This window comes from Sus scrofa, chromosome 3, assembly GCF_054392235.1.
Source record: "Sus scrofa isolate SSC_HxYL_T2T_F1_AM1 chromosome 3, Sscrofa_HxYL_maternal_Yorkshire_Landrace_v2.0, whole genome shotgun sequence".
In the NCBI taxonomy this organism is placed as follows: domain Eukaryota; kingdom Metazoa; phylum Chordata; class Mammalia; order Artiodactyla; family Suidae; genus Sus; species Sus scrofa.
This window is the reverse complement of record NC_139385.1, coordinates 89233530-89245720: the sequence shown is the minus strand read 5'-3', so window position 1 is coordinate 89245720 and position 12191 is coordinate 89233530. Positions and strand designations below refer to the sequence as shown.

General features: G+C 45.4%; 1 long non-coding RNA gene across 2 annotated transcripts in view; it reads left to right on the top strand.

Moving 5' to 3' along the window:
* Positions 1-12191, top strand: part of LOC146404765 (uncharacterized) — a 102215-nt gene that overhangs the window by 66744 nt on the left and 23280 nt on the right. For both annotated transcript variants that reach the window (XR_014841807.1, XR_014841809.1), the window contains one exon: positions 10037-10196. This is a non-coding gene — a long non-coding RNA (uncharacterized LOC146404765). Of the gene's footprint in view, positions 1-10036; positions 10197-12191 lie in introns of those variants that run through there.

Sequence of the window (12191 nt, the reverse complement as noted above, 5' to 3'; positions counted from 1 at the left end):
TACACAACAAGCCACCCAGTAAAGAAACATGTATTTATTTGCTCCTCACTCTGTGGGTCAGCTGGGCGGTTTCTAGCCTGGCTCTGCTGGGCCTGTGTATGTGTCTATAGTGAGCTGGCAGGTCCCTGGATGGTTTAGGATAGCCTCACCCACACATCTGGTGGTTAGCACACTGTCAGCTGGGGTGAAAGGGCGAGTGGACCACTGACCAACAGTTGAGCCGACCCCAGGCTTCTTGCTGTAGCAGTGGGGTTCCGGATGGGGAGAGCAGAAGCCACAAGGCTTCTTGAGGTCTAAGCTGGGAACAGGCCACCCTTGCTTTTGCCACATTCTCTTGGTTTAATTGAGTCACCAGGCCGGGACAGACTCAAGAGATGGGGAAGCAGATTCTAACTCCTGATGAAAGGCACTGCAAAATATTGTAGTCATTTTTGCAACCCCCATACTAGCCCTCTTTTCCCTTGGACACACTACCAATAAGTCAACACTTCCAAGGTATTAAATCCCTTATTGGCCCCTAGGACAGGCAGCATAGCTCAGCACTGAAACACACAAGTCCAGCAGTCAATGTGCCTGGGTTCAAACCCACATTTATCAGATGTGTGTGTGACCCAGGAAAGTTACCTTACCTTTCTGGACCTCAGTTTTCTAATCTATATAAATGGAAGTTGTTGTAAATATTAAACAATCCATGTTAAGTACTTATGCAGTGTCTGGCACACCATAAGCACCTGATAAAACGTCAGCTCTTGTGCCATGAGGGGACAACTGCCTGCCCACCTTGATTGCTGAGGCCACCAACACCGTCCATCTTCCACAGCTGCCCAAAGCCCCCTCCCTCTGCTGCTGACACTGGCAGTCCCCAGTGCCAGCTCTGCTGTTTTTTCCAGTGCCCCACTAAGAAGCTAGGGAAACGGCCCTGGCAGTTTTTACCAGCTTTTTCAGTGAAGCCCATCTCTCTAGAGCTGGGACAACGAGCTGTTACAAAAAGAGCTCTGAAGTCAGACTCCAGGTTTGTTTCCAGCTCTTCTTCCCGAGGGACTTAGACAAGCTGATTCATCTCTCAGTTTCAGTTTCTTCGTCTGTAAAATGGAGGCAACAGCACTGCCTCCCACAAAGCATGTAAAGTTTAATATGAAGAATGTAAGAGCCTGTGCTTCAAAAATGCTGGCACTCCCAGGACACAGAACCTTGTTGTCCCTCCCAGACGTGCTGAGAAATTGCCATGGATGAATACTTTTTCCCAGAAATATCCTTAGTCATTCATACCACCCTCCCTTCCTCAGCCCACTGAGATCCTGGGGAACAGGCTGCGCTCTGCCTGCAGCTGAGGAGTGAGTGTTTGGCTCCTTCCCTCAACTTCAGACAACCTGACTGAGGTTCCATTTTCAACGTGGCATCTCTAATACTCAGCATGTGAGTTGGCATAGTAGGTGCTCAACACATATTTGATGAAAGAAAGAATGACTGGATGGGGATGTGGGAGAGGAAAGCCCACCAAGGCCCTCTACCCGCCTAGGTCCATAGCTGGGTCTATGAAATAACTTACAACAGGCAGATTAATAGGACAAGCGGTATATACGTTTCTTGATTTTTAACATTACTTGGGCAGGAGTGTCACAGGGAAAAAAGTGAATACCCAGAAAGGAGATGAGATTTGAGAGCTTATATACCATCTTAATAGGGAAGGGGCAATTCCAGGGAAAGATGAGCCAGTCGTTTGAAGAACAGGTGGGAGATGTGATAGTTTGTCACAAGTCTGACTGGGTGTGGTTCAATCCCTGGTCTCGCTCAGTGAGTTAAGGATCCAGCATTGCCGTGAGCTGTGGTGTAGGTCACAGATGAGGCTGGGATCTGGAGCTTCTCTGGCTGTGGTGTAGGCCAGAAGCTGTAGCTCCAATTCAGCTCCCAGCCTGGGAACTTCCTTATGCCATGGGTGTGGCCCTAAGAAGCAAAAAAAGAGAGAATAGATCTTAAGTGTTCTCACCACAAAAAATAAATGCTAATTATTAGATGTGATGGAGGTATTAGCTAATGCTCTGATGGTGATCATTGTGGATATAAAAGAATCGAAGTAACATGTTGTACACCTTAAACTTCCACAATGTTATATGTCAATTATAGTTCAATAAATCTTGCCTGGGGGGCAGGGGGACAACACCACAATGGTCTCAGCATCTCCATTTCCTAGGGCTCCTCTGGAGTCTGGTCAGAATGCCTCAGTCTCAGTGAAGAGGCAATGTGGAGAGACTTCCAGAATCAAGTAACAGATCAGGTAGTTTTCTTCCCAGTTAATTCCCTCTAAGGACACCTATCCTGAGTGATGATCGCAACCACCTGGGGAATGGCCTAAGGATACGAATTCCTGGGCCCACTTCACATCAATGAGGGGTGTAGGCTGGCTCTTAAAACTCTGGGCCCATCCTTGAACTGCCAGGCTTGGGAGCCACTGGCCTCCTTTACCCCCTTCCACCTACTCTACAGAGGCCCTCGGTACTTAGGCACCTTGGGGTCACTTGGGGGTACATATTTAAAATTTGGAGTCTTCTGGCCCAACCCTTAAGACAGCCCAGTGCCTAGAGCTTAGGTAGATCTGGGGTGGGCCCTGGAAAGGTTGAACGAGCAGCCTGATTCATTCTGCTGTAAGTGGCCCAGGACTACCCTTTACCTCAAAGGTTTTTGCAGCCTGTGTATTCCAGTCTGAGTGCCACAAAGAGACATTTGGCCCCAATTCAGAATGAGCACAACCTTGGCCTTACTTCCCTTATCCTTTAAACAATTAGACCCCTTCCTGGGAACTGAAATTTTAAATCCAGGTTTACATGTCTCCTTTAACGAAGGTGACAATCTTCCTCCCCGACCCCAGAACTATGCGTTGCAAGAAGATGCTCATGTCTTCTCAAACTCCCACCACTGCCCACTTGACTTCTCTGTACTTTTCTACCATCTTCCTACTATAGGCATAGGTGAATGTGTTTACGGATGTATATACCTCTGTCTTTCAAAATTCCCAGGCTAAAGGTGCAGCAGGCAGGGGGAAAAAAAAAAAGACAGGAGTGCCCGCTGTGGTACAGTAGGTTAAGAATCTGACTGCATCAGCTTGGGCCCCTGTGGAGGTAAGGATATGATCCCCGGCCCAGCACAGTGGGCTAAGAATCTGGAATTAGAGTTCCTCTCTTGGCACAGCGGAAACAAATCCGACTAGGAACCATGAGGTTGCAGGTTTGATCCCTGGCCTTGCTCAGTGGGCTAAGGATCCGGCGTTGCCATGAGCTGTGATGTGGGTCTGGCATTGCTGACCTACACCGGAATTGCTGCAGCTGTGGTATAGGTCACAGCTGTGACTCAGGTTCAATTCCTGGCCTGGGAACATCCATATGCTTCAGGTGCAGCCATTAAACAAAAGCAAACAAACAAACAAAAAAGGCAAAATTATGAGCTTAGCTTTCTTCCTACCTAGGGTAACCTTCCTTTTACAAGAAGCCTCTCGATTCTTAGCTGAAAACAGCACTGTAATTTCTATTCAATGTCAAAATGGGCAGGGGGTCCACAAGATTAAAATTATTTTCATAATAAGATGTTACTTCCCTTTTTTACTCTCCTGAACATATGAAGCTGTGTGCTTTGGGAAAACTCAGGCTGATAGCACAATAGAGTGAGTCCAGGAGCAGATATGAGATTCCATCTGTCGTTTATTAAGCTAAACATTTAAAAAATTTTCAGGAATGTAAAATGGTGCCTCATTTCTTACTAACTCTTTTTATTTTGGGAAATATAGATAGAGTTTTTATCAAAAATCGTCAAAACCGTATGGTACTGGCACAAAGACAGAAATATAGATCAGTGGGACAGGATAGAAAGCCCAGAATTAAACCCATGCACCTACAGCCAACTAATCTATGACAAAGGAGGCAAGAATATACAATGGAGAAAAGACAGTCTGTTCAATAAGTGGTGCTGGGAAAACTGGACAGCCACATGGAAAAGAATGAAATGAGAACACTCCCTAACACCATACACAAAAATAAACTCCAAATGGATTCAAGACCTAGATATAAGACCAGACACTATCAAACTCTTAGAGGAAAACACAGGCCAAACACTCTCTGACGTAAACGACAGCAACATCTTCTCAGATCCATCTCTTAAGAGTATTGACAGTAAAAACAAAAATAAACAAATGGGACCTAATCAAACTTAAAAGTTTCTGCACAGCAAAGGAAACCCTAAACAAAATGAAAAGACAACCCACAGAATGGGAGAAAATCTTTGCAAATGAATCGACTGACAAGGGATTAATCTCCAAAATTTATAAACACCTTCTGCAGCTCAATACCAATAAACAAACGACCCCATCGAAAAATGGGCAGAAGACCTAAACAGACAATTCTCCAAAGAAGACATACAGATAGCCAAAAAACACATGAAAAGATGTTCAACATCATTCATTATTAGAGAAATGCAAATCAAAACCACTATGAGGTACCACCTTACACTAGCCAGAATGGCCATCATCAAAAAAAATCTATAAATAGTAAGTGCTGGAGAGGGTGTGAAGAAAAAGGAACACTATTACACTGTTGGTGGGATTGTAAATTGGTGCAACCACTGTGGAAAACAGTATGGTGATGCCTCAGAAAACTGAAACTAGAACTACCATTTGATCTAGCAATCCCACTCCTGGGCGTCTACCCAGAGAAAACCATGACTCGCAAAAACACATGTAGTCCAATGTTCATTGCAGCACTATTTTCAATAGCCAAGACATGGAAACAACCTACATGTCCATCGACAGAGGAGTGGATCAAGATGTGGTACATATACACAATGGAATATTACTCAGCCATTAGAAGGAATGAAATACTTGCATTTTTAGCAACATGGATGGACCTAGAAATTATCATGCTAAGTGAAGTCAGTCAGACAATGAGACACCAACATCAAATGCTTTCACTGATATCTGAGAAAAAGGACACAATGAACTTCTTTTCAGAACAGATACTGACTCACAGACTTTGAAAAACTTATGGTTTCCAAAGGAGACAGTGCGGGGGGTGGGGGGGAGGCACTGGGGTTGTGGTATGGAAATCCTATAAAATTGGATTGTGATGATCATTGTACAACTATAAATGTAATAAATTCCTTGAGTAATAAAAAAATTTAAAAATCTGTTAATGTAGTAGATTGATCATTGTAATTTTAAGTGAATAAATACTTTTAAAATTTCAGTTTAATTATTTTTTCATAGCCGAGCCTGCCTGTGGCATATGGAAGTTCCTGGACTAGGGGTCGAATCAGAGCTGCAGCTGTAACCAATACCACAGCCACGCCAGAAAGCGTGGCTGCAACTGTGACCCACCACAGCTTGTGGTAATGCAGGATCCTTAACCCACTGAGTGAGGCCAAGGATTAAACCCACATCCTCACAGACACTGCGTTGGGTCCTTAACCTGATGAGCCACAACGGGTAATTTCCTCAGTTTAATTTCTAATATGGTAAATAGAATACTCTCTGAGGTCTTCAATTATGTTAAGACTGTAAAAGGGTCCTGGGATCAAGAAGTTTGAGAACTGCTGCCTTATTTCTTGTCCAAATTGTATGTTGTCCCTTAGGCTCCACCCCACTGTTTTCAAGTGTACAAACTCCCCTTCCCTGCCAATGGTTGGGCTTCAGCTTGGTTAAGTAGCTGCCTGGGAGAATCCTGTCCTCCCAGTCCTCCAGTAACACCCTGGGGCGAAATTAAGTATTGCTCCTACCCTCCAGCCTCTTTCCCTCCCCCCCGTCCCAGATTCCCAAGATCTTGGGACCCGCGCGCCCCCTGGTGGCCGTGCCTCTGCGTAGCCTTTTCTCTCTGGAGCTGCGGGACACGCACTAGGTTAAGACCTCAAGTCTGGGGATAGCGGCGCTTTGGCCCCATCTGAGAGGATCTACCTCGGTCTTCCTTGGCCTTCTGTCACGCAGAGCCTCACTTGTGGCTAATTCTATTCTGCTTCTGCCTCTGTCCCTACCCTTTATGGGTGCTAGGAATTCCTCCCTCCCTCCCTTAAACCAGTAGTGGGTGACAGTGTATGCCTGGGAGAAATAATGTGTGGTGCGGATTGGATCAGAGTCCGAGGAGTGCGAAGCCAAGCTTCCATTCCTTACCGATATGGCTTTGAGCAAATTATCTGATGTCTAAAGCCGCTCTGGCGATTGGCAATTGAAGGATATTCCACATTAGGGTCAAGATCCTTCAGCAGGGGGAAAGTGAGTCTGGACCCTCTGAATTTCATTGGCTTAGGCTGGATTCCTTGCTCCTCCGCAGCACTGTGGTCATACTTCATGCATTCTAGTGTGAGCGTCCATACCCTAAGACCCAGTTCTTCTAGGGCTTTTTTTTCCGGGGACATAGGGGTCCTCCTATTGTAAATAGGACTCAAGTGGTCTACTATGACATCCCAGAATGCCTCAAAGTGGGTAAACAGATGAACACGTACCCTGGCTTACTCAATACAAAATAAAGCCCTGCAGTTGAGGAATCAAACACACAAGTGTCTTTCTTTTCATCAAACTCTAGAAATTCAGAATGAGAATATCCTCAAACTGAACATATTGGGGGTTGGGAGGGAATTTCAGAGAAAGCAAGGTATCCTTGGGGACCAGCCTAAGGGCTCTCCTACAGTTCTGACCCAGAGTCCATTAGCAGGAACCTCACTGCCCCATAAGCCAATGCAACCGTCTTAACCTAGAGGTTTCCATGGAAACCGTCAAAGAGTGATCCCCTTTTCTTTCCTACAGATGTTTCTCCCACCCCTCCCCACAACAGTTGCTTTTAGATGTGACCTGGAACTGGATTCTATACAAATACTATTTGCAAAGGTTACCATTTCCCCGTTTTAATCCACGTCTTAAGAAAGTAGAAAGTGTTTCTTTCATTTACACATGAATGCCCTTCAGGTACATGGGAGTTTATTATTCTTACTACTTTTGTGTAGTAATTAATTTTAAATTTAAAAATTATTTATTAAAAGTTTTATTAAAGTATAGTTGATTTAAAGTGTGTATAAATTAAAATTTTTTTCCTGAAAAATTTGCAAATGAAAAAGAAACATTCTACCGAAAAAAAAAAGAAAAAGAAACATTCTTTCAACATGTTTGAAGAAAATCTGTTTTTTGTGAAGAATGATAAGAGGTTATGAAATAAATACCATTTTCTACAAAAGGAACTCATAGATTGTAAGCTTAGGCCTTATTAGAGAGTATGGTGAAGATGGCATAGCCTAAAACTTTAGCTTGAAGCACAAGAAGAATATAGATAAACCTTTAGAGTATAATAAAATATTGATATTTGGGGAATTTTAAAAATCATTAATATTAAAAAACATCAATTAATCATGCTTCCGCAATGCTTTCCTGTGTTTTCCCCAGCAGCCCCCTCACCCTTCAAAACCCTTCAAACTTTTACGAGGAGAAACTCAGTCAGTGTGAACACCTGCTGCTATTGTCCTAGACAAAGTTTGGGTAAACTATGGTCCTTGGGCCAGTTCTGGTCAGGGGCCTGTTTTTCTATGGCCAATCAGCTAAGAATGTTTTTTACATCGTTAAAAGGCTGTAAAACAAGCTAACGCTCAAAGAATCTATGACAGAGACTAGGTATCCACCCCCTGGCCATGTCTGATCTGCAAACCATCTCTGCTTGTTGGCTGCTGGAATCCTGGTGAAAGGTGGCTTTTCTTCCATCCAGGCAGCAATCGGGACAAGAGGTACAGCTGAAGTTGCCATGCCGACAGGGAATTCGGTTCTTAAAATAGTCGACTGTGCTCAGGCATTTTCTGGGTGGGTGGGTTTGGAGGGAGGGGGTTAGGGAGAGGGGTGGGGAGAGATGATAAAGGAATGAGTCAGACCCAACTGGTGACAGCTGTTCCATCATCTCTCTGGTAATAGGGCAGGAGGGGACTCTCTAAATTGAGGTCTGAAAGAGACATTTTCCATTCAAAGTGTAGGGATAGCTCTGTTTTCTGGCCTGACAGAAGGAAATTCCCCTCACCACCACTCCTCCCTCCCTCCTCCCCGCTGCCTCCTCCCTGCGGAGAACGCCCAGCTCACAAAGAGCTGCAGTGATTCCGAGGGACTGGGTGCACTGGGATTAGTCTGTGCAGCGGTGGGTAGGAGGAGCCCACTCACACGTGGCAGCCTCAGCCTCAGAGCTTCCTCCACCAGAAGCTGAGGCTTATCATCTTATCATCATCAAGGAACCAAAATGAAGCTCACTAAAAATGTGTCTTTTATTCAGATAGACCAATCAACCAACAATCATTCTTTAACAATCTCCTGTCACCCCTTTGTCATCAACCTTGATGCCTGGAAAGGTGAACTAAATTCTTTTTTAAAAAACTGTGGTAGGGGAGTTCCCTTTGTGGCGCAGTGGTTAACAAATCCGACTAGGAACCATGAGGTTGCGGGTTCGGTCCCTGCCCTTGCTCAGTGGGTTAACGATCCGGCGTTGCCGTGAGCTGTGGTGTAGGTTGCAGACGCGGCTCGGATCCCGCGTTGCTGTGGCTCTGGTGTAGGCCGGTGGCTACAGCTCCGATTGGACCCCTAGCCTGGGAACCTCCATATGCCGCGGGAGCGGCCCAAGAAATGGCAAAAAGACAAAATACAAAAACAAAAACAAAAATAAAACTGTGGTAGGGAGTTCCTGTTGTGGCTCAGTGGAAACAAACCTGACTAGTATCCATGAGGATGCAGGTTCGATCCCTGGTCTCACCTCTAACAAAGCAAAACAAAAACAAAACCTGTGGGGAATTCCCTCAGAAACAAATCCGACTAGGAACCATGAGGTTGCAGGTTTGATCCCTGGCCTTGATCAGTGGGTTACAGGTCTGGCGTTGCCCTGAGCTGTAGGTCCCAGACATGGCTCGGATCTGGCGTTGCTATAGCTCTGGCTATAGCTCCGATTAGACCCCTAACTTGGAAACCTCCATGTGCCGAGGGTGTGGCCCCAAAAGACAAAAAACAAAATAAAACAAAACCCCAAAAACCTGTAGGAAATATTATAATGCTTTATACACACACATATAACAAACTTCACCATTAAAGCTAGGTGGATTTTTTTGGCCACACCCATGGCATTAGGAAATTCCCAGGCTAGAGATCAAACCCAAGCCACTGCCTTGACAACACTGAATCTTTAACCTACTGTGCCACAAGGCAACTCCTAAGTCTTTTCTTTCTTTCTTTCTTTTTTTTTTTTGCTTTTTTTTTTTTTTTTTTTGCTTTTCAGGGCCACACCTGCAGCATAAGGAGGTTCCCAGGCTAGGGGTCCAACAGGAGCTACTGCAGCTGACCTACCTCACAGCCACAGCAACGTGGGATCCGAACCACCTCTGCCACCTCCAACACAGCTCAGAGTAACACCGGATCCTTAACCTACTGATTGAGGCCTGGGATCAAACCTGCATCTTCATGGCTATTCCCTGGGTTGGCAACCCTCAGAGCCACAGTGGGAAACCCCAAGCCGTTTTTAAACTGTACAGCTTGGTGGTATTAAGTACATCCACATTTCTGTGCAACTGTCACCACCCTCAGAACTTCATCACCTCATATTCTGAAACTCTACACACAACTCCTCATTCTGTACCTGTTCCCCCAGTCCCAGGCAACCACTATTCTACTTTCTGTCTCTGTGAATTTGGCTGTCTTAGGAATCTTATGTAAGTGGAATCGTACAGTATTTGTTGTGTTTGGCTTATTTCATATATTTAAGATTCATCCATGTTGAAGCAGGGTTCAGAATTCCATTTTTTTAAGCCTAAATAATATTCCATTGTATGTACATATGTTTTGTGTATCCATTCATCCATCAATGAATATTTGGTTTGGTTCCACCTTTTGGCTACTGTGAATAATGACTCTCGACATACAAATAGGTGTTTGAGTCCCTGATTTCAGTTCTTTTGTTGGTTAAGTTCATTTTCAGAAAGAAAACAGTAAGCAGATTGAGATCCCACCCAGGGTGCAGAAGATACTAAGGCAGCATTTTCTTATCTTTTCCAGCCATTCAGAATCCATCTCTTATGTGGCCAGCAACACCTGGTTCCCTGTTTTCCTCCCTCCAGGCTCTATCCCTCTGCTCTTACTGCTCATTGCCAGGAGGTCAAGGCCCTGGTGACTTCTGGTCTCAGATCCTTCATCAAGGACAGTGGAGAACTTTAAGGTTTATAATTCTTTTGTATTTTCCATAGTTGAGCATCACTAAACTAAAACATTCTAGGTTTAATATCAGTTGTATATTTTAGCATAATTTCAATGTGTATTTTGTACTACAAGGACCCATTTCCCACCAGGAGCAGGGAAGGGAAGGACTGAGTGGATAGGCATATCACTAGGAATTTTTGGATTGGGAATGGGCACATGGCCTCAGTTGGCTCACTCAGGCTGAAGGGAAGGAATTTTTTCGGGGGGAGGGGGTGGTTAGGCCTGCACCCGCAGCATATGGAGGTTCCCAGGCTAGGGGTCTAATCGGAGCTGTAGCTGCTGGCCTACACCACCGCCACAGCAACAAAGGATCCAAGCCACGTCTGTGACCTACACCACAGCTCACGGCAATGTCAGATCCTTAGCACACTGAGCAAGGCCAGGGTTTGAACCTGCATCCTCTTGGTTACTAGCCAGGTTCATTACTGCTGAGCCACGACAGGAACTCCCAAGGGAAGGAATTTTATTACATGTCTGGGCAGATATTCTTTTTTTTTTTTTTTTTCCTGGAGGTGTTCCATTTGATGCTGATCAAAAGGAAGTTGGGCCATGGATAAAGCTGATACCTAGGGAGGAAGGCAAAGCTAAGAGAATAGCAGAATCTGGTGCTAGAGTCCTGGTCATGCAGCACTTGAAGCTTACTCTATTCCAGTTATTTGTTAGGGAGCTAATAAATTGCCTTTATTTTAAGCCTATTTTGGTAGAGCTTTCTGACTCTCAGGATCAAAAATATCCTTTGTTTCTTATCCAAGAACAGTGGAGTCATTACAAGGTGTAAGCAGGGAGAGTCCAGGGAGAGGCGATATGATCAGATCTGCCTCACATGATCACCTGGATCCTGGCTGCCACCCCCATGGCATATGGAAGTTGCCAAGCTAGGGGTTGAATCAGAGCTACAGCTGCTGGCCTACACCACAGCCACAGCAACTCGGGATTCTTAACTCACTGAGGGAGGCCAGGAATGGAACCTGAGTCCTCATGGATCCTAACTGGGTTTGTTACTGCTAAGCCACAGTGGGAACTCTCGGTCCTTCACTGGTTTCTGCAGCCCCTCATGTAGACAGTCCTGGTGAGGTGGGCATCCACTGCAGTCTTCTGCCACTTTGTCTCAACCTTTCCTCCTCCCAACCCTGCACTCGACTTCCTCCCTCATGGGTTACTTGGGAAGCTCTGATTATTCTCCCTTCAATGGTGGGAAAAAATTCAGCTTTCCCAGCTCCTCCCTCCAACTCGCACATCTGGCTTCACGGGGAAGGGAAAAAAAAAAAAAGAAAGAAAGCCTGACAAGGCAGGTGGGTTCTAAACAGACTCAGATATTTTACTGCTGAAGCCCTGGTGGTTCAATCCCTGGTCTGGGAACTGAAATCTCGCATCAAGTGGCTGTATGCTATGGCCGCCCAATTTTTTTAAACAAAATAAAATAACAGCCAGCTTTCCACTGTTGCCATTCCAGGGATATGGATACTTGTCTCCCATGACTAGATGAATTCCTCAAAGGCAGAGCCATGTCGTCCTGATCTCTGTGATGTCCACCACACCTAGAACAGTGTGTGGCACACACAGGCCCTCGTGGAGCTGATTAAACCCTGCTTGTTGCAAAGTAGCCAACCCACAGGCCATAGCCAGATGAAACAGTGTCCTCAGGAAGACGAGGGATTTAAGAGACACTGATTCATTAAGGGCTCTTTTGCCCAGACTTGAAATGATTTCATGAAGCAAATATTTTTGGGCCATTTCCTGCATGCAGCACATGGTGGTCTATGGAGCTGGGGGGGGGCCTGTGGAGATGAAGTCATCCCTCTGCCCTGGAGGGTCCTGCTGTGGAGGGGAAGACACATGCTGCCTATCAGGGGACCAAAGTAGGAGTTCCTGGATGTGGATCCCGGGGTTCCAGAAGGAATGGATTCTGCTTGGAATGGGAAGGTGGGTTGAGTGATTAGGGTGGGAAGGTGAG